This window comes from Heterocephalus glaber, unplaced genomic scaffold, assembly GCF_053883595.1.
Source record: "Heterocephalus glaber isolate CG9 unplaced genomic scaffold, H.glaber_assembly_v1.0 deba00001594, whole genome shotgun sequence".
Classification (NCBI taxonomy): Eukaryota; Metazoa; Chordata; class Mammalia; order Rodentia; family Bathyergidae; genus Heterocephalus; species Heterocephalus glaber.
In genome coordinates, this window is record NW_028258369.1 from 17701141 (window position 1) to 17723820 (window position 22680).

The 22680-nt window shown below is 43.2% G+C and overlaps 2 long non-coding RNA genes across 2 annotated transcripts; one reads left to right on the forward strand and one right to left on the reverse strand.

Annotated features, from left to right (window-relative positions):
* Positions 1-13309: 13309 nt before the first annotated feature.
* LOC147823303 (uncharacterized) lies at positions 13310-14196 on the reverse strand. The gene is made up of 2 exons (XR_015444162.1): positions 13592-14196; positions 13310-13431 (listed from the first exon to the last, which is right to left on the reverse strand). It is a non-coding gene; the product is annotated as an uncharacterized LOC147823303 (long non-coding RNA).
* Positions 14197-21380: 7184 nt separating this feature from the next.
* On the forward strand, positions 21381-21930 carry LOC147823304 (uncharacterized). Its single transcript, XR_015444163.1, has 2 exons — positions 21381-21648; positions 21809-21930. It is a non-coding gene; the product is annotated as an uncharacterized LOC147823304 (long non-coding RNA).
* Positions 21931-22680: the final 750 nt, after the last annotated feature.

The window sequence follows — 22680 nt, forward strand, 5'->3', positions numbered from 1 at the left end:
TTTTTTCCATACTCTGAATTTTGCCGAATGCAACACTGTGGTCCTGAGCTACATAATTGTATTAGTTAGCTTTTTGTCAATGTGATAAAATGCTTGCGAGTGACAACTTAAAGGAGGGAAGATTTATTTTGGCAAAGAATTTCAGGAGTTTCCCTCCATGGTTGGCTGACTCCATTGCTACCGGGCCTATGGTGAAGCAGAAACATAGTGGGAGAAGGAAGTAGCAAAGGCAAGCTGCTCACTTCATGGCAGCCAGGAAGAGGAGAGAGAGAGGAGGGAGGGGGGTGAGGGGAGAGAGGAAAGGGAACCCCAGAAGGGGCTGGGACAAAATATACCTCTCAAAACCATGTCCCCAGTGGAGCATGGCATCCAATTAGGCCACCTCCCAGTAAGCCCAAGGAACAATGAACTAATGGATGGATGAACTAACTGATGAGGTCAGAGGCCTTGTGATCCATCACTCCCCCAAAGCTCAGTAGGTGGCACCCAAGACAACGAGCCTTTTGGGGGACGTTTTGGATACCATAACAATGTGGCTCCAGGATTGTCTTATATTTGTCCAACCCAAGTTCTAAATTCAACCATTTCTCCAAGGTCTGGTTCCTTCTGTTGGGAAATAGTTCTAGAAATCTAATCTCATTGCTAGGAGAGCTCATTGCTACTGGGGAGTTGTTAGTTACCAGCCTTCTTTGCTGACAGCACAGTGAAATATGTGTGTGTGTGTGTGTATAAAACCTGTATATACAGATACATACAAACATTTATGTATGTAAACACTAATTTTTATATTAAATTGAATGGGATTTTATACTGATATCTTCAACTATAATCCATTTCCATAAGAATCATTCTGGCCATGTCCTCTTGCTTATCTATAGCTTCCCACTCCATCTGTGAGAGACCTGGCTCCCACCATCCACTATCCATTTAATTAATGACTCAATTTAGTGTACATGAATAGTACCTTTAGATTAAACCACACCCCTATTGGAAACACTCTTGTCAATTACAATGCAGTGTTTATTTGTCATTCCTTTGACCTTTAGTCTTACAGATTCCACTCATTTCCAACAATATTTACCCTCATAACTGCCCCCCCCACCTGATTATTGACATTTCTTGTTTTTTCTGGTTCTAGAGGTTACATTCTTTTTTAAAAAGTTTATTTTATTGGTACATTTTAGATATACATAATTATACCACTGGAATTTATACCTGTACAAGATATATCTTGATTCTTCTATTTTTCCATTCCCCTCCTCTCCCTTCAACCTTCTTCCCCTCTTTATTTACAAAAGTTTTGTTTCAATTTTTTCCTTCTATTGTCTTTTTTCTTTTCCCTTCCTTCTTTCTCCCTTCCCCTCTCTTGTTCCCCTTGCCATTTGAAAATTTCCTTCCCATTTCCCAATATCTATTATACATTTCAGTCTTTGTTTACACTGTCAGTTTTTCACAACAGAGAAACAATGTGATATTTAAACATGTGTGTTCGATTTATTTCACTTAAAAGTGTGGTTTCAAAGTGCATTCCTTTACCTATAAATGCCTCAAGTTTATCCTTCTTTATAGCAGAGTAGTATTCCATTGTATAAAAATATGAAAAAAAACACATCTTCTTTATCCATTCATCCATTGATGGGCATTTTGGCTGTTTTTAAGATTTAGTTATTACAAATTGAGCTGCTATAAACATGGATGTTAATATATCACTGTGGTATGATGCTTTTAATTCTTTTGGGAAGATACTAAGAAGGGGAATAGCTGGGTCAAATGGGACTTCCAGTCCTAGTTCTTTGAGGTATCTCCATACTGATTTGCACAGTGCTTGCACCAGTCTGCACTCCCACCAGCAGTGGAGCAGGGTTCCTCTTTCCCCACAGCCCTGCCAGCATTTGCTATTTCTTGATTTCTTAATAGCAGCCATTCTTTCAGGAATGAGATGAAATCTCAGTGTTGTTTACATTTGCATCTCTTGAATGACCAGTGATGTTGAACATTTTTTCATACATTTATTTGCCATTTTTGCTTCTTCATCTGAGAAGTGTCTATTCATTTCAGATGCCCATTTTTGGATTGGGTCTTTGAATTTGGGAGATCTGATTTTTTTGAGTTCTTTACATATTCTGGATAGTAGTCCTTTGTCTGAGGAACAGCTGGCAAAAAGTTTTTCCCACTCTTTGGGTTGTTTCTTCACACTGTTGGTGGCTTCTTTTGCTGTGCAAAAGCTCTTTAAGAAAATGAGATCCCATTTGTTGATTCTTTGTATTATTTCCTGTGTGATCAGGTTTTTAAAAAATCTTTGCCTACACTTATTTCTTCAAGAGTTCTAACTCTTCTATCTTCTAATAGATCTAGGCTTTCTGTTTTAATATTTAGGTCTTTGATCCATTTCCATTTTAATTTGGTGCATAGTGAGAGACATGGGTCTCAGTTTAATCTTTGGCATATGGAAAGGTAGTTTTTCCAACACCATTTATTAAGAGGCTATCTTTCTTCCAGTGAAGGTGTTTGAGTGTTTGGCCCCTTTGTCAGTGATAAGATGGCTGTGTTCAAAGTTGTTTCTGCATCTTATAATCTGTTGCATTGATCCTCAGGTCTGGTTTTTGTGTGTATGTGTGTGTGTGTGTGTTTGTTTTTTGTTTTTTGCCAGTATCATGCTGTTTTTATCATGGTAGCTTTGTAGTATAATTTCAAGTCAGGGATTGTGATGCCCCCTGCTTTGCCTTTGTTGCCCAGAATTCCTTTTGCTATTCTAGGTCTCTTCCAATTACAAATGAATTTTAGGATTCTTTTCTTTAATTTTGTGAGATATGGTATTGGTATTTTGATTGGGATTGCATTAAATCTGTATAAAATTGTTAAAAATTGTATAAAAGTTGGAAGTATGGCCCTTTTCTCTATATTGGGTCATCCTACCCAAGAACAAGGGATATCTTTCCATTTTCTGATATTCTCTTGATCTCTTTTTTTTCAGCTTACTGTACATTTCCATGTAAAGGTCTTTTACTTCCTTCATTAGATTAATTCCTAAGTATTTCATTTTTTCTAATGCTATTGTGAAGGGTGTGGTTTCCTTAATTTCTTTCTCAGTGAGTTTACTATTTGTGTACAGAAATGCTATTTATTTTTGAGTCTTGACTTTTTTTTCCAGCTACACTGCTGAATTTGGTTATTAAATATAGAAGTCTTATTTCTCAGACAAAGAAGTAGAAATAGCAAATAAATACATGAAAAAATGTTCAACATCACGGGTCATTCAAGAGATGCAAATGAAAACAACGCTAAGATTCCACTTCACTCCAGAAAGAATGGCTGTTATCATGAAATCAACCAATAACAAATGCTGGTGGGGCTGTGGGGAAAGAGGAACCCTGCTCCACTGCTGGTGGGAGTGTAGACTGGTGCAAGCACTGTGCAAATCAGTATGGAGATACCTCAAAGAACTAGGACTGGAAGTCCCATTTGACCCCACTAGTCCACTGCTGGGGATCTTCCCTAAAGAATTAAAAGAATCATACCACAGTGATACATATGTGCCCATGTTCATAGCAGTGCAGTTTGTAATAGCTAAAACTTGGAAACAGCCCAAATGCCCATCAACTGGAGACTGGATAAAGAAAATGTGGTTTTTTAATAAAATGGAGTACTACTCAGCCATGAAAAATGAGAAATTAGAGACATTTACAGCTAAGTGGATGCACACTGAGGCAATACTCTTAAGTGAAATAAATAGGACACACATGTATAAATAATGAATAGTTTCTCTGGTGTGAGAACTGAAAGTGTAAATAAGGACTAAATGTATAATAGGTAATGTGAAATAGGAAGAAAAGGGGCAAAGGGGAAGGAAGTGGGAGGGCTAGGGGAAAGGATAGAAGGGAATGGGATTAATATGAGAAAATGGAAAAATAGGAACAAAATCTTCATAAATAGGGAGGACTGGAGGGGTTGAAGGGAGGGCTGGGCAAGGGTGAAAAATAAGAACCAAGAGAGACTATGTAAAGGTGCAAATTTCCAATGATGAATGTCATTATATTGTGTACCTAAAATGTACCAATTATTAGAATGAATAATCGATAATGCAAAATAGGAAGAAAAGGTCCAAAGGGGTAGGGGTAGTAGAAGGGGCAGGGAAAAGGAAAGAAGGGAAAGGAAAAAATGATGAGAAATGGAAAAAATGGAAATAAAGTCTTTGTAAATAGGGAAGGGTGGAGGGCGTGAAGGGAGGGCTAGGAATGGGGAAAAAATAAGAACCAAGATGCATTATATAAAGGTACAATTCTCAATGAGAAATGTAAATGTGTTGTATACCTACAATGTACCAATAAAAGAATTTAATACAAAAAATATATAGAAGTCTTTTGGTGGAGTTTTTCGGGGCTTCAATGTAGAGTATCATGTCATCTGCAAATAGCAATAATTTAAATTCTTCCTTTCCTATCCTTGTTCCTTTTATTTCTTTCTTTTGTCTAATTGCTCTGGCTAATGTTCTCAGAACAATATTGAATAGGAGAGGTTATAGTGGACATCATTGTCTTGTTCCTGATTTTAGAGGGAAAGCTTTTAATATTTGACCATTTAGTATGATGTTGGCTGTTGGTGTGTCATAGATAGCCTTTATCAAATTGAGATAAAGACCATCTATTACAATTTTCTGTAGGGTTTTTTTTTATCATGAATAAGTGTTGGACTTTGTCAAATGCTTTTTCTGCATCTATGAAGATGATCATGTGGTTTTGATTCTTGGTTCGTTGATATGTTTTATTATATTTATTGATTTGCATACATTGAACCATCTCTGTTTCCCTGTGATGAATCCTATTTGGTCATGGTGTACAACCTTCTTGATGATTTGCTACATTCTCTTTTCCAATACCTTATTGAGGATTTTTGCATCTATGTTTATTAAGGAGAATGGCCTGTAGTTTTATTTTTTGGTTGGATCCTTATCTTTCAATGACCCAACTCTTCAATTCATTGATTCTTTGTATTGTTTTCTTACTCTCAATTGCATTAATTTCTGCTTTGATATTTATAATTTCCTTCTTTGTGCTAGCTTTGGGTTTAACTTGTTCTTCTTATTCTAGAAGCCTGAGGTTCAACATTAGGTTATTTATTTGAGTTGGCTCTGTTTTTCTGATGTGGAAATCACCGTTATAAATTTCCCTCATAGGACTGCTTTCATTGTGTCCCTTACATTCCAGTATGTTGCATTGGCATTATTGTTTAATTGTAGAAACTATCTAATTTCTTCTTTAATTTCATCTGTGACCCATTGGTTGTTCAGGAGGATATTATTTACTTTCCATGTGTTTATGTAATTTTGTGGTTTCTTCTGCTATTGATTTCCAATTTCATTGCACTATTATCTGATAATATGAATGGGACAATTTCAATTCCTTTGCATTTACTTAAGCACATTCTATGAGCTAGTATGTGGCTTATTTTGGAGAACGTCCCATGTGCAGCTGAGAACAATGTGTATTCTGATGTTGTGGGGTGGAACACTCTGTAGACATCGGGTTTGGTTCAACTCTGATATGTCTTTGTTGATTTTTTTTGTCTAGTTGATCTATCTCTATGTGACAGTCAGATAGTGAGTTCCCTCACTATAATTGTATTAGTGCTAATCTGATTTTTCATATCCATTAATGTTTGTTTTTTTAATTTTTATTTTGTTGGTACATTTTAGGTATACAACATAATGACATTCATCATTGGAAATTTGCACCCTTACATAATCTCTCTTGGTTCTTATTTTTCCCCCTTCCCCTGCCCTCCCTTCAGCCCCTCCATCACTCCCTATTTACAAAGACTTTGTTTCCATTTTTTCATTTTCTCATATTAATTCCATTCCCTTCTTCCCTTTCCCCTACCCCTCCCACTTCCCCTTCCCCTTTGCTCTTTTTCTTCCTATTTCACACTGTCTATTATACCTTTTAGTCCTTATTTACACTTTCAGTTTCTCACACTAGAGAAACTATTTGGTATTTACACACGTGTGTCCTATTTATTTCCCTTAAGAGTATCACCTCAATGTGCCTCCATTTACCTATAAATGTCTCTAATTTCTCACTTTTTATGGCTGAGTAGTACTCCATTTTATAAAAAAAACACATTTTTTTCTTCTTTTTTTTTTTTTTGGTACCAGGGATCGAACTCAGGTCCTTGAGCTTGCGAGGCAGGCAGCAGAACCACTGAGCTAAATCCCCAGCCCAAAAAACCACATTTTCTTGATCCAGTATCCAGTTGATGGGCATTTGGGCTGTTTCCAAGTTTTAGCTATTACAAATTGTGCTGCTATGAACATGGGTGCACATATATCACTGTGGTATGATTCTTTTAATTCTTTGGGGGAGATAACCAACAGGGGAATAGCTGGGTCAAATGGGACTTCCAGTCTAATGTTTGCTTTATATAGTTGGGTGCGCTGGTATTTGGTACATATATATTTATGATTGTTTTCTTTTCCTCTTGGATTGTTCCCTTAACATGTTTGTAGCAACATTTTTTCTCTCTTCTGATTAGTCATGGCTTGAAATCCACTTTGTTTGCAAATAGAATAGCTAAGCCTGCTCTTTTCTGGACTGTTGCATGGAGTATTATTTTCTATCCTTTGACTTTCTGTCTATGAATTTCTTTTTTAGGTAATGTTTCTCTTGTATGCAGCATATTGTTGGATCTTGTTTCTTGATCCATTCTGCCAATTTGTTTCTTTTGATAGGTGGATTGAAACCATTCATACTGATGGCTATGACTGATCGCTATTGAGTTATCCTTGTCATTATTTATATTATTTTCCTATTGTTGGTTCCCTTTTTTCCCTTCCATTTAATTGCTTGTCTTTCCTGGTGAATTCATTCTATTTGGGATCCTTGGAATTGTTGTGTGCACTGTCCTTTCCTAGAATGTCCTTCAGAACACCTTGGAGTGGTGGTTTGGTGGCTATGAATTTCTTCAGGTGTTCTTTATCATGAAAGTATCTTGTTTGTCTTTCAATTTTGAAAGATAATTTTGGAAGAAGACACATCAATCTAGGTTGGAAGTTGTTTTCTTTTAGGACTTGAAATATTTCACTCCAAGCTCTCCTTGACTTAAGAGCTTGTGTTGAGAAGTCTGCTATGATTCTAATGGGCTTTGCTTTATAGGTGATTTATTTCTTTTCTCTAGCAGCTTTTAATGTTCTGTTCTTGTGTTTAATTTCTGGAATCTTGACTATTATATGCCTTGGTGTAGTTTTTTCTGATCTTTGCTATTTGGAGTTCTATAAGCTGCACTTATTTGTATGTCAAATTCTTTTTCCATGCTTAGAAAATTTTCTGCTATTACTTCTGTGAACAGTTTTTTTATGCTCTTTGTGTTATTCTCTGATTTTCATTGATTCTAATTAATCTTATATTAGTTTTTGCATCATCTAGTAGCTGTTGCATTGATTTTTCATGATGACTTGCTAATTTAAAGCAACTTTTCATTTCATGATGGCCAACTACAAACCTGTCTTCTACTCCACCTCTCTTCTTCTCTTCAATTCCACTTCACATTGGTTGACTCTGCTGCATATACTTTCAGTAGAATTTTTAATCTCCTGGATTTTTATTTGAGTCTGTTTTATGTACTACAGTTATTTTCTATGTTGGGAATTTGTGGTTTCCATGTCATGGTTTCCATATCTTTCTTAAGCTTTTCTATTATTTTATGTGTATCTACTCTAAACTCATTAAACTTTTCCTTCATTATGGTTACCATCTCTTTAATTATCTGTGTGATTTCTGTTTTGGCTTTGTCAAGAGACTTATTTATTTGTTTTGTTACTTCTGCTGCTCAGTTTTCCATGCTTTTCTTCTAATCCCCTTGGCAATCACTAATGTATTTTCCATTTCTATAATTTGAGGATGGAATGAATGTATTTTCCATGTTAGAGGGACATGCATTTGGGGGTAAGGGGTATAATGTTATGGACTGAATGTTTATGTCCTTCCACAAATTTTTATGTGACACCCTAACCCCTAGTGTGCTGTATTTGAAGATAGGGTCTCTAAGGAAGTAATTAAGGTTAAATGAAGTGGAGCCCTGGTTTGATAGGATTAGTATTCTTGTAAGACGAGATACAAGAGAGCTCTCTCTCTCTCTCTCTCTCTCTCTCTCTCTCTCTCTCTCTCTCTCTCTCTCTCTCTCTTCCCTCTCCTTTCTGTGTGCACACACTGTAGAAAGGCCATGAAAGGACATGACGAGAAACAGCCATTTACAAGCTGAAGATTAATCCATCACTAGGAACTGACCCTTCCAGACCTTTACTGGGGACTTCTAGCCTTCAGAACTGAGAGGAAATAAACTTTTCTTTCAACTATGAGTTTATGACATTTTGATATAGCAGCTTGACTAAGATATACCCCAAGATAATCATATTTTTCTTGTTTTCTATTAGATATAGATTTAGTTTTGGTATTTAGGCCTATGATTCATTTTGAGCTATATTGTTATATGAAGGAAGGTATGTGTGATAGTTAACTTCATGTGTTAACTTATCTAGGCTATAATACTCTGTTGTGTGCTCAAACAATAGTATAGATTTGTCTGTGAAGGTATTTTGTAGATGTGATTAACATTTATGATCAGTTTATTTCAAGTAAAATAGATTAGCTTCTACAGTGGTACCTTGGCTCATGAACTTAATTCTTTCCATGATTCTGTTTGCAAACCAAATTGGTCATGAACAAAATCAAATTCAATGGTTAGGTTCAATGTTGACCTTATGGGGAGATTTGATTCAGTTCACGACCAATTCAGTTTGTGACTAGAATCGTGGAAAAAATGAAGTTCGTAAACTAAGGTGCCACTGCGTAATATAGGTGAAACTTTTCCAATCAGTTGAAGGACTAAGAGAAAAACTGGGGTTTCCTAGAAAAGGAGGGATTCTGCTACAAAACTGTAATGTAGAAAAGCTGCATGAGTAGACACTTTCAGAAAAGAAGAAATAACCAACAAATGCATGAAAAAATACTCAATATCACTAACCATCATGGAAATGCAAATCGAAACTGCAGTGAGATACCATCACTCCCGAGTTAGAATGGCTATCATCAAAAAGCAAAAAATAGCAATGCTGGTGACAATGCAGAGAAAAAGACTCTCACACTTTGTCAGTGAGAATGTTAATTAATACAGCCATTTCCAAAAATAGTAGGGAAGTTCCTCAAAAACGTGAAAATAGATTTACTATATGATCTAGCTATCTCATTCTGGGTATGCATCCAAAATAATTTAAATCAGAATACCAAATAGATACCTACATGCCCATGTTTATTGTGGCACTATTCACCATAGCTAAGACATGGAATAAGCATAGGCACCAGTCAATGGATGATTGGATAAAGAAAAGATGGTATATGTACACAATAGAATATCATTCTCCATTAAGAAGAATGAAATCCTGCCATTTGTCACAAAATGGGTGGAAGGACATCATGATAAATGAAATAACCCAGACATACCAAGACAAGTACTGCCTGTTCTGTCTCATATGTAGAAGCTAAAAGTGTCAACCTAAATGTAGGATAGTGGTCATTAGAAGTTGGGAAGGATGTAGAGGGAGAATAGATAGAGGGGAGATGGAACTGATTAATTCATACTGTATGCATTTATTGGAATGTCCCAAGAACCCTGTTAATATGTGTAATTTGTACATGTTAATAAAAAATAGAATAAAATATCTTAAGAAAAAAATGCTGTGTGATTTTCTGACCTGTTGGCTTGCCTCACAAATTATAGACAGAGAAATAGATATCCATCTATATATGGATATAGAAATAGATAGATATAATATAGATGGAAGTTTACTTTTTCCATATGCACATTGAATTGCTCCAGACCCAGATGTTTTAGAGTATACTTCCTCTCCAATAATCTCTTCCATCTTTTCATAATTAGTTGTCTATATATGCATGCACATGTGGAGCTATTCTTGAATGTCATTCTGTTCCACTGATGTATTTCTCTTTTTTTTTTCATTTTTTTTCCAGTACCGGGAATCGAACTCAGGACTTTGTGCTTGCCAGGCAGGCTCGGAGCCACTGAGCTAATTCCTCAGCCCCACTAATGTATTTCTACAGTTACCAAGCTATTTTGATTATTGTCACTTTATAGTCCTTGAAATCAGATAATGCCTCCAACTGTGTCCTGTTTAAAAGCTTCTTCAGCTGTTCTAAGTCCTTTGGATTTTTATACATATGTTAGAATTAGCCTCCCAATTTCTATGGAAAATTTTTGGAATTTTGATGTGTGTCACAGTTAAGCTTAATTTTCAACTTATTTGGCTCGGGAGCCACCTAGAGAATTAGTAAATCACATTTTGGAATGTATCTGGATGGGTCGCAGAAGCAAGTATTAGTTATTTTTCCATTGCTGGGACAAAATACTCCACAGTCACAACTTTAAAAAGGAGAGGTTTATTTGGCTTGCAGGTTCACAGTGTTCAGCCTAAGGTTTGCTGGCTCCAAGGCAGAAACAGCATGATGGAAGGGCTTGGCAAAGGAAAGCCACTCTTCCAGGCCATGTGCCCACTTCTTCTGCACATTCATTTATGAATCCATCAATGGATTTGATCTATTATTGAGGATAGTGCCCCCATCACCCAATCAAATGCTGAAAGCCCCATCTCTGAACACATGACACTTTTGAGGGACACTTTGGGCCAAAACTATGACAAAGCATAACCTTGGGGACTATATCTCATCCCTGGCCACTTCTACTCTGACACTGTTCCCCTACTCTGCTTTCTGGCTGCCATGAGCTAAGCAGTTTTGCTCCATCATGCATTTCACTAAGATGTTTCTGTCTTGGGGTCGGTAAACCATGGACTAAATACTCTGAAACCATGAGCCAAAATAAACTTATTCAAATTGTAGGTGTTGGGTATTGTATCTCAGTGACAGGAAAGCTGAATAACACAATTTAGATTGCACTGAACAGAATTGGAACTGTAGCAATATTCAGTTTTCTAAGTAATAAATAAGGTTTATATCCTCTATTTATTTGATCTTCATTAATTTATCTTTTCAATGCTTTTTAGTTTTCATTGTACAGATCTTGTATAACATTTGTCAGTTTTGTCCCATTTAATGTACATTTTCTAATATTATTTTAAATTATACCATTTTATCAATTTCCAATTACTCATTGCTTGTATAAAAATATGAGTATCCAGTAACATTGCTTAATTTAAATATTGTTACAGAAGCATTTTTTTACATTAACAGAATTTTATGTATTTGTGATCCTATTTTCTGTAAACAAATAGTTTTAATTCTCCCATTCCATCTGGGAAAATACTTTGTCAAAAACACGTTACACAGAACATAATGTCAAAGACAATGGTAAGCAGTCCAACCTAAGCCCACCTTGCTCAGTGAATTCATCAGTCTTACATGGTCTTTCCACATATGCACACAACCTGCAAAATTTCTGGCACATGAGTACCTGGCTCCTTTTTCTTATGCTGTTAAAATCTGAGTTTGGGTATGGGTTGTGGTTTGTATCTAGGTGTCCCCCATGATCCTCATGCTCTCAAAGGCAAGGGGTACAACTGTACCCCTTCTCATGAAGCCCCTGTTCAGGTCAGTCCTCCCCATTCTTCTCCCAAACCAGTGCTGTTCTATGATCCGCCTGTGTCCTTCCAGGTGACCAGGAGGGCTCAGAGACTCCTTCCTTCAGTGGTTTGGAAGAAAACCTGTCCCTCAGCATTCCCAACCAAAGAGGGAAAGGGGCTGCAGGGTTGGGCCATTGTCACCATCCTGACAAGAAACTCCTGCAAGATGCGTCAGAGCAACTCCAAGGGAGCCAGTAGAGGTCCAGCCCGATGCATGTCGATACAGAAACGCCATGCCAAAAGAGGCCACCAAGATGAGCCAGAGAGACGCAGTCCAGCGCAAGGTGATGTCAGTGTCCCATGCCAAGAGAGGTGGGAAACCTCCAGCTTATCTGAGAGGTGGCCAGAGGTCTGCCTGCCTCTGCCTCCACTGAGGTAGTCCTGAAAGTGTACACCCACGCTTCCCCGTGATGGGGCAATAAACTAACTCTTGGCGACCTGAGAATGTGTCTGTGTGCTCTCTGGGGGCGGGGAGGGGACAAGGGAGGCAGGGAGGGAAGGCAGGGGGAGAAGGGAGGAAGGTGGGATCCTCCTGTTTCCAGGGATTGAAATTCGAGGGGGAGGGAGAGGGGGAGGGAGGGAGGGGAAGGGGAGGAGGGGGAGGGAGGGAACTGCAATGCGGGATGGGGGAATAGAAGTCAGGGGAAGAGAGGGAGGGAGGGAGGAAAAGAGAGAGGGAGGGAGGGAGGAACTGTGGGAGGGTGGGAGGAAAAGGGGGAATATAGCGGGAGGGAGGGGACTGCACATGGCGCAGGGCATGAGAAGTCGGGGTATGGAGGGGGCAGAGGGAGGAAAAGCGTGAGGGAGGCAGGAAGAGAGGCAGGGAGCTGCCCGCGAGGGCTGGGAACTGTTCCTCCCTCCTTCTCTCCCTTTCCCCCTCTGGCTTTGCTTCCCTCTGGCCCTCTCTACCCCTGACTTCTATTCCCCCACGCCGCATTGCAGTTCCCTCCTTCCCTCCCTCCCTCCCTCCCTCCCTCTCTCTCTCCAGGCCTCCTCTCCGTCCCTCCCTCAGCTCTTCCTCACCCTCCCTCCTTCCATTCCCTCCTCCCTCCCTCCTCCCTCCCTCCCTGCTCCCCTCCCTCCCTCCCTCCATTCCTCACTTCCCCTCTCCTCCCTCCCTCCCTCCCTTCCCCTGACTTCTATTCCCCCATCCCGCATTGCAGTTCCCTCCCTCCCCCTCCTCCCCTTCCCCTCCCTCCCTCCCCCTCTCCCTCCCCCTCGAATTTCAATCCCTGGGAACAGGATCCCACCTTCCTCCCTTCTCCCCCTGCCCTCCCTCCCTGCCTCCCTTGTCCCCTCCCCGCCCCCAGACAGCACACAGACACATTCTCAGGTCGCCAAGAGTTAGTTTATTGCCCCATCACGGGGAAGCGTGGGTGGACACTTTCAGGTCTACCTCAGTGGAGGCAGAGGCAGGCAGACCTCTGGCCACCTCTCAGATGGTAGCGAGGTGTCTGGCCACCTCTCTTGGCCTAGCGCATTGGCATTGTCTTGCGCGAGGCTGGGGCTCTGCGGCCTCGGCTTCGGCCTCGGGTGGACCTGTTGCGGCCCAGCTTGGCAGGGCTTCTCTTTGGGCCTCTCCTGGTGCAGCGTTTCCGGGCGCCCAGGGCCCTGCTGCTGCCCTGGCGCATCTTGCTGGGGCTGCTCCCCCTGTTGGTGCTGAGGACCGCCAAACCCTGCTGGGGTTTCCTTCTTCTATCTCGAGGAGGACGTGGCGATGCTCGGGGAGAGAGCTTCTTCCCTGTCCGGGGACCGGGTCTTCTGGCCCTGCTTGACTTCTTGGCCACCTGGAAGCACACGGGGAGGTCACAGAAGAGCACTGGCTGGGGGACAGAGGGCGGAGCCATGGGAGCAGGGGCTTCATGAGAAGGGTACAGTCTGGGGACCTCAGGCCTCTTGGGAGGGCTGTCAAGGGGGCCAAGGGGAGGAGCTTGGATGTCTACTCGCCTTTCCCTTCAGTTTAGGCCCTGAAATTCCTCTTCTCTTCTTTCTCGGCCTGGTCCTCTGGCCGCTGCTCTGCCCTGCTGGACACCTGGCCATGCTTCTCCCGGGAGCTCCTCCCAGCGGTCTGCCCCGTGTGGGCCTGACCCCCCTTTATATACCTGTCCCTGAGGTGGCCACGCCCTTGGGCTTTCTTTGGTCAGCAAGTCACCAGCCAATAAAAGCCCTGGCTGGGCACAGAGGCTCTGACGTGACAGAACACCCCGTGGACGGGTCCACGGGGGAGGGAGGGAAAGGCGAGTCCAACATGCTATGGTTAGAGAAGGGGGGAATTTACTTCACAGCCCTCCAAAGCTTTCCCATCCTCTTCTCCACCCCTTTTATCTGCCTATGCTCACTTGTCACGGGTCACACGCCAGGGAGAGGGTCTTTCCTCCACACTGCTCCCAAGGCCACCCCCACTCAGTGGTCCATGCTGTCCTGGCCCTCCCCCTGCCAGTGCCCAATCTGTGTCTTCCCTGACCCTTCCTTCCTGCTAACCCGGTCCTACCTAAGACCATGTGCAGATGTGCCCCATCTTTCCCTCCGACACATTTCTCTCATGCACTGGCCGACTACTCACTTCTTGACACCACCAAGGTGCTTTTCCACCCCACTCCCACTCCCCACTGTCCACTGAGGTTCCCTCAGTTTTGTTTTCCAGTCTGCAATCACTGCCTTCAGGCGGTCTGTGAATAGACTGGCTCCACTAGGTGTCCCAGGCTCCTTTAAAATTGGAGGGGCCGCTTGGCTCAGGAGATGCACTACCCCTGTTCCATGAGCACCAATACAATCTGAGACTGATGAATTCATAAGGCAGAGCGGGCTTGGGAGGGATTGCACATCATTGTCTTTGAGGCTCTCTTCAGTGTAGCAAGTTTTTGTTTTATTCTGTTTTGCTTTTTGCTTTTTGAGGCAGGGTCTTGTTATGAACTCATGGTGATCCTCCTGCCTCAGCTTCCAGAGAGCTGAGATTACAGGCGTGTACCACCACGGCCAACAGTGTAACAAGTGTTTTACGACATTTTTCCAGCGTGGAAAGGGAGCGGTAAAACTATTTATTTCGAGAAAATGAGATAGCATATGCGTAAAATTCTACTAGGGTTTTCTTTGTTTACACAGCATGTCACTTGTAGCCCAGGCTGGCCTAGAACTTGTGGTGATTCTCCTCCCTCACGTCTTCTGAGTCCTAAGTTTACAGGCACTCTGGCTTGCGTCGAGATGTCCCCCCAGACCTCATGCAGTCGTGGGTGAGGCATTTCAGAGGTTGCTTTATCCAGGGTGTGTGCTGCTGGGATCAAGGATGTGAGGCTGGGATTGGTTCGTGGTGCGATGCTGGGATGAAAGGTGCCCCACCCCGGGGTGACTGCTGCCTCCTCCAAGGGTGGGTTGCCTGGATAGGACATAAGGAGCAAAAGAGGGCCACTGCTTGTCGCTTGTGACTTGCTGCTTCTTTGCTGCTTTGCTGCCCTGTGATGCCCCTCTGCCATGCCACCCCGCCTTGGAGCCAACCAACTCTCACCTAAAACCCCTACAAATTGTGCACAAATAAACCTTCCCTCCTCTAACTTTGGGCATCGGGTACTTTGTCTCAGCAATAAGAAAAGTAACTAAGACGTGCCTCTTGATCATTTTTATTCCCCTCTACCCCTTTTCTTGCCTCTCCTTCCCCCACGACCCTATCCCATCCCAACAAAGAGTTCCTCCCTGTCTCTTGACATGTATCTGTATTTTGCTCTTCATTTATATTTTGGGTCTCTCAAGTTAGACATGCCATATGATGTTTAACCTTTTGAGACTGACTTATTTCACTTAGCATTATGGTCCCAAGATCCATCCATTTTCTCACAGATGACTCAAAATTATCCTTTTATGGTATATATCTATATATCATTATAAAGATCTATATCTCACCTTTTCTTTATTCAGGCATCTGTGATGGGCATATAGTCCACTTCCATGATTTAACTATTGTGTTTTATATTGCTACAAACATGGGTGTGCATGTATCACTGTAGTACGATAACTTTAGTTCCTCTAGGAAGATACCCAGGAGAAGTATGTCTGCTTCAAGTGGAATTTCTACTTTTAGTTTGGTGAGAAATCTCCCTATTGCTTTCCACAGTGGTTGTACTCATCTCCATGCCCACCAACAATCTAGAAGAGTTTCTTCTCCGCCATATCTCCACCAGCATTTGTATATTGAGTCTTTGATAATGGTCGTTCTTACTGGAGTAAAGTGAAATCCCAGTGTTGTTTTCATTCACATTTCTCTAATGGCTAAATGTGCTGAACATTTTTTATATATTTATTGTCCATTTGTATTTCTTCCGTGAAGCATCTGTTCATTTAGAGTGTACATTTTTTTATTGGGGGGAATGAAATTTTAAATATTTTTAAAACCTGACAAGCTGGGTTTGAAATTAAATGAATAAATGGCATTTCTTTGAGTTGATTGCAATTGAATAATAACCAATTATCATCCATCACCTCAGTATTTCCCATATATTCTATGCCATCAGCATTACTTCTATTTTCATTTAAGGCATGGATACAGGAAGCATTGGCTTAATATTTGAAATAACAAAGCCATGTCTCTTATTGTAATTTTGTTAGAAAATGTACTCTTACAGAGGTATGTATAATAACGTCTATGCAGTATTGAGAACCTGGTAAAGTTGAGTTTTGTTTCAAATTGATTCTTGGGCTCTGACTCCCATGACTTCTTATACATTTTTATCACCCCTGATTAAGATAAAAGTAATTATAAAATTACTTGCCACTTTCTCTGCTTCTGAGGAGGTTGGCACTATTTTCTGACTAGTGCTAGTTTCCTTTAGGAGTGGCCTTGGTCTTATAGTGACTCAAACATGTTACCTAATTAGTTGAGCATTTGAATTGGAACTGAGTTATGAAAACTTGCACAAAAGGGAGTGTGATAGTGTTTTTAAATAGTATTTACAGTAAAGTATTTGTTTTATATTTTTTCATCACACTTTGCTTCCAATTTTCACAGTTGCAAAACTGGTCAATGCTCATCTCAATTAACTCATTGTTCCCTGGAATCACCTGTGTTCGCAGATGTCTGACACACTCCAACTCTCCTTTCAGTACAGTTAAACAGATTCTCTTCTTTTAGCCCCCAGACCTTCCTGAGCAGCACTCAACCGCTGTCACCTCAACCAGGATAGGTGTCCCTAATATAGGACCCATAATACAGTCTTTCTTCAGAGTCTTCATAGTGATGACTATTAATTCATTCAGGCTGTTAAGCACTTTATTAATAATTTATTCCTGCAACTTTACAATAGCCTTCTGAAGTTGTTATTCTTATCCTCACAATAAAATGGACTCTTGTAGGTTTGAAGACTTATATTTAAAGACTTATCTGAGTCCATTGGCATAGTAGAGAAGGAGCCAGAATTCCACAACAGACTGAAATTCTGCAATGGAGGGAGGGAGGTGTCTCCCAGACAGGAGAGCTGACTAAGGCACACCCGGAGCCCAGAGCCCGCCAACACTAGCACAGCATGTGGCAGGACCAAGGCCTGCACAGCTGAGGGCCGCCTACTGCTGCAGGGCACTTGGGGCCCAGGACTGCTGCAGCCAGACACAGGTGATGCCCGCTGGAAGAGTGTGACAGACTGGGGCAGCGCGACTCCTCCTGACACCAGCGCTATTCCAGAGATGTGTCTGCGGGCGCTGGCCTGGAGACAGAGGCTCTAGGATCTGCCCTGCGTTAGGCTTTGCCAGCCTGGCACCGAGGTCTAAGGCACGGGTCCCGTGCTAACTGCCCTTGCTTCGCCTCAGGAAAGGCGTCTTGCTGCACGCTGTGCTTCCGGAGTGGGAGGTAGTGTTGGTGAAGGCCGGTCCTTGTCACCACTGCTGACACTGAGCTGGGTCATTCCTGAGTCTCACAGGTACAGGTCACACAGGCCAACAGCACAGCTGGCAGTGAAGCAGCCACAGCACAAGTCCCTTCCACTGCCGGCGGGCGGGGGAGCATCTGTGCCTGGTGCTGGATCAGGTCCAGAGGCTCCCTCTGTGAGCCCTGGCCTGGGAACCGCTGTGGTCCCTGAGGGTAATGCAGATGTCCTTGGCCGCCAAGGCTGACGCTGAGCTGGGTGCCACCTGAAACTCGCAGCTGCAGGCACCTGAGCAGTCAGGGGTGGGTGGCTGGAGTGCTCCAGGACTTGCAATGCTCTAGGCAGAAACAAGTCTGCCCATGGTGTGTGGGCCTCCACCGAGGGCCAGTGCAGGCCTAGAGGCTCCATCTCTGAGCTCGGCCCTACACACAGCGACTCTGGTTTCTGCCTGTGTGAGTCTTGCTGCAGCTGGCCCAGCACTGAGCTGCAAAACAAAGTCCTGTGCTAGCCGTGGTGACTTGCTACTTAACGGAAGGAGTCTTGCTCCCCCCACTGCTGCCTGAGGCTGGGAGGGGGAAGATCAAGGCAGCGAGCTTCTTGGCTCATGTGCTTCCAGCAGTTCGGTCTGCAGACGCTGGCGGGGGGCCGGGGATGGTGGGGCTCTACCTGGCGCCCACTTTCTCCTCAGCAGGGCTGGCACTGGTTTGATGTCTGAGGCCTGGACTTCATTCCCTCTCCCTCTCCCTAGGGCCCTCACTTCACACTGCTCGGGGCAGGGAGTGGGAGGACATCAGCAACTCTTCCCTTCCTGCCTTCTTCAGAGCATCTTTTCTTTTTATGACACTAAGATCCGGTGCCATGGTCTCTCACATTGTGTCCTTAGGTCTTTGGACCCCAAGTTTTTCTTTCCATTTGTATTATTTTAACCTTTGTCATATTTTATTTGGGGGGGGGGGAGGGAGTTTGGAGTGTTATCACCCGTTTTCTTGTTCTCCCTATTAAGATATTGCTTTGTTTTATTTGTTTGATTGGGTCTTTCTCTCTCTCTTTCTCTCTCTCCCCCCCTTTCCTTCTTCCATATCTCTCTCTTCTTTTCTCATTCAACTTTTCTCTCATTCTACTTTTTTCTTTATTCTTTTTTCATTTCTCCCCTAATTTCATCTCTACTGCTTCTGGTTTATCCCTTTCCTTGTTGGTTTTTTCTGTTACTGTTACCATGGGCTTTTTATTAGGATTCTTTATTGTACATTTATTACATTCTCTCCATTTTCTATTATGCAATTTTTCAAATTCTGTTTTTTTCAAGCTCTCGTTCCCTGCAACCTCTATCCTTACTAGTATAACCATTAGCCATTAACTACTATGAATCTGTAGACAGTTAGCTATATCTTACTACAGTTGAACACGGTTCTATTGTTAACGGAGGTAAAATTCCTCTACTGAGTAGATACCTATTGTACATCAATATGCTGTTTCTACTAGAGTTTGTGCTATTAACTAGAGATCTCACTTCTACAGTTAAGTGTGCTACACGGTTGGATCCTAGGGTTCATCACTATCCAGTTTTATTTGATACTACTGTGTTTGTTGATTTTACTACTTTAGCCAAGCTGGCTTAGATGTTGTTATCGATTGGTTTTCTCGTTTGTCAATATCTGGATTGCCTTGGGGTCATAAACAACACCACAGCCCATTCCCAAAGAACTGGATACTGGGATAAATAGGCTACATTCTCCTCTCCCAAAGAAACAGAAGTGGTTGGATCCTGAAACAGGCCTAAAGGCCAATATCTAGGCACATGTAGAGGACATTTCTGAAAAGGAGTCGTTACTTAAAGAGGTCTCAATACTAGCAATAAAGCCATCCGCTATAAACAAACCGCAAGTCTCAGCACAGAAAACAAACAATCAAACAAACAAAGAAAAGAAGAAAATGAGGAAACGAGGAAACAAAATACCTCCAAAAGCTTCCAAGTCCTCCAAAGGACATTCAGTGAACATCAAGGGAGAAGTAATCAAAAGCCACACAGCTGAAATATTTGAAACATCAACAGTGGAGATAACTAAACAGATCAATAATATGTTTGACAAATTCAAAGCACAGATAATTAAAGGCATAATGATCCTAATAAAACAAATAATAGATGAGGCTAGCTTACTGGATGAGCTAAAGAAAAGGATACAAACCATGAATGCCCAGCATAAAAAACAGTTGGAGTCCATAAAAATGTTTCAAACAGAAATCTTGGAGACTAAAATTTTTATTGAAATTATGGGCAACAAAAAATTAAACCTAGATCCTTATCTCTCACCATGCACTAAACTAGAATTGAAATGGATCAAAGATCTAAATATAAAAACAGAAACACTGAACCTGCTGGAAGATAGTACAGGTAGAACTCTTGAAGACATTGGCATAGGAAAAGACTTTAAGAACAAATCCTCATTTTCACATGAAGTAGCACAAAGAGTCAACAACTGGGATCCCATCTTGTTAAAAAACTTCTGCATACCAAGAGAAACCAACAACAGAGTGAAGAGACAACCCACAATGTGGGAAAAAATTTTTACCAGCTGTTCCTCAGACAAAGGACTACTATCTAGAATATATAAAGAACTAGAAGTCAATGGTGAAAGACGGGCATCACAGGGCAGCAAAGGAGCAAAGAAGCAGCAAGTCACAAGCGACAAGCAGTGGCCCTCTTTTGCTCCTTATGTCCTATCCAGGCAACCCACCCTTGGAGGAGGCAGCAGTCACCCCGGGGTGGGGCACCTTTCATCCCAGCATCAGCCCAGCACCATGAACCAATCCCAGCCTCACATCCTTGATCCCAGCAGCACACACCCTGGATAAAGCAACCTCTGAAATGCCTCACCCACGACTGCATGAGGTCTGGGGGGACATCTCGACGCAAGCCAGAGTGCCTGTAAACTTAGGACTCAGAAGACGTGAGGGAGGAGAATCACCACAAGTTCTAGGCCAGCCTGGGCTACAAGTGACATGCTGTGTAAACAAAGAAAACCCTAGTAGAATTTTACGCATATGCTATCTCATTTTCTCGAAATAAATAGTTTTACCGCTCCCTTTCCACGCTGGAAAAATGTCGTAAAACACTTGTTACACTGTTGGCCGTGGTGGTACACGCCTGTAATCTCAGCTCTCTGGAAGCTGAGGCAGGAGGATCACCATGAGTTCATAACAAGACCCTGCCTCAAAAAGCAAAAAGCAAAACAGAATAAAACAAAACCTTGCTACACTGAAGAGAGCCTCAAAGACAATGATGTACAATCCCTCCCAAGCCCGCTCTGCCTTATGAATTCATCAGTCTCAGATTGTATTGGTGCTCATGGAACAGGGGTAGTGCATCTCCTGAGCCAAGCGGCCCCTCCAATTTTAAAGGAGCCTGGGACACCTAGTGGAGCCAGTCTATTCACAGACCGCCTGAAGGCAGTGATTGCAGACTGGAAAACAAAACTGAGGGAACCTCAGTGGACAGTGGGGAGTGGGAGTGGGGTGGAAGAGCACCTTGGTGGTGTCAAGAAGTGAGTAGTCGGCCAGTGCATGAGAGAAATGTGTCGGAGGGAAAGATGGGGCACATCTGCACATGGTCTTAGGTAGGACCGGGTTAGCAGGAAGGAAGGGTCAGGGAAGACACAGATTGGGCACTGGCAGGGGGAGGGCCAGGACAGCATGGACCACTGAGTGGGGGTGGCCTTGGGAGCAGTGTGGAGGAAAGACCCTCTCCCTGGGGTGTGACCCGTGACAAGTGAGCATAGGCAGATAAAAGGGGTGGAGAAGAGGATGGGAAAGCTTTGGAGGGCTGTGAAGTAAATTCCCCCCTTCTCTAACCATAGCATGTTGGACTCGTCTTTCCCTCCCTCCCCCGTGGACCCGTCCACGGGGTGTTCTGTCACGTCAGAGCCTCTGTGCCCAGCCAGGGCTTTTATTGGCTGGTGACTTGCTGACCAAAGAAAGCCCAAGGGCGTGGCCACCTCAGGGACAGGTATATAAAGGGGGGTCAGGCCCACACGGGGCAGACCGCTGGGAGGAGCTCCCGGGAGAAGCATGGCCAGGTGTCCAGCAGGGCAGAGCAGCGGCCAGAGGACCAGGCCGAGAAAGAAGAGAAGAGGAATTTCAGGGCCTAAACTGAAGGGAAAGGCGAGTAGACATCCAAGCTCCTCCCCTTGGCCCCCTTGACAGCCCTCCCAAGAGGCCTGAGGTCCCCAGACTGTACCCTTCTCATGAAGCCCCTGCTCCCATGGCTCCACCCTCTGTCCCCCAGCCAGTGCTCTTCTGTGACCTCCCCGTGTGCTTCCAGGTGGCCAAGAAGTCAAGCAGGGCCAGAAGACCCGGTCCCCGGACAGGGAAGAAGCTCTCTCCCCGAGCATCGCCACGTCCTCCTCGAGATAGAAGAAGGAAACCCCAGCAGGGTTTGGCGGTCCTCAGCACCAACAGGGGGAGCAGCCCCAGCAAGATGCGCCAGGGCAGCAGCAGGGCCCTGGGCGCCCGGAAACGCTGCACCAGGAGAGGCCCAAAGAGAAGCCCTGCCAAGCTGGGGCGCAACAGGTCCACCCGAGGCCGAAGCCCAGGCCGCAGAGCCCCAGCCTCGCGCAAGACAATGCCAATGCGCTAGGCCAAGAGAGGTGGCCAGACACCTCGCTACCATCTGAGAGGTGGCCAGAGGTCTGCCTGCCTCTGCCTCCACTGAGGTAGTCCTGAAAGTGTCCACCCACGCTTCCCCGTGATGGGGCAATAAACTAACTCTTGGCGACCTGAGAATGTGTCTGTGTGCTGTCTGGGGGCGGGGAGGGGACAAGGGAGGCAGGGAGAGAAGGCAGGGGGAGAAGGGAGGAAGGTGGGATCTCCTCCAACTGACTGAAATTTAGGGTAGAAGAAGGGAAGGGAGAAAAGGAGGGAGGGAGGGAGAGGGGAGGGAGGAAATTAACAGCAGGGGGTTGTGAGGTTGAATGAATGTGGGATCTTCTCCAACTGACTGAAATTTCAGTGTAGAAAGAGGGAAGGAAAGAAGGGAACTGCAGGAGGCGGTGTAAAAACGAAGGTGGAATCTTCCTCCTACTGATTGAAATTTGAGAGTGGAAGTTCAAGTAAATATTGTTTTCTAATAGAATTGTTGAATCAAATAAAATTGGTGTATATTTTATGGCCATTGAATCCAATGAATTTATTCTC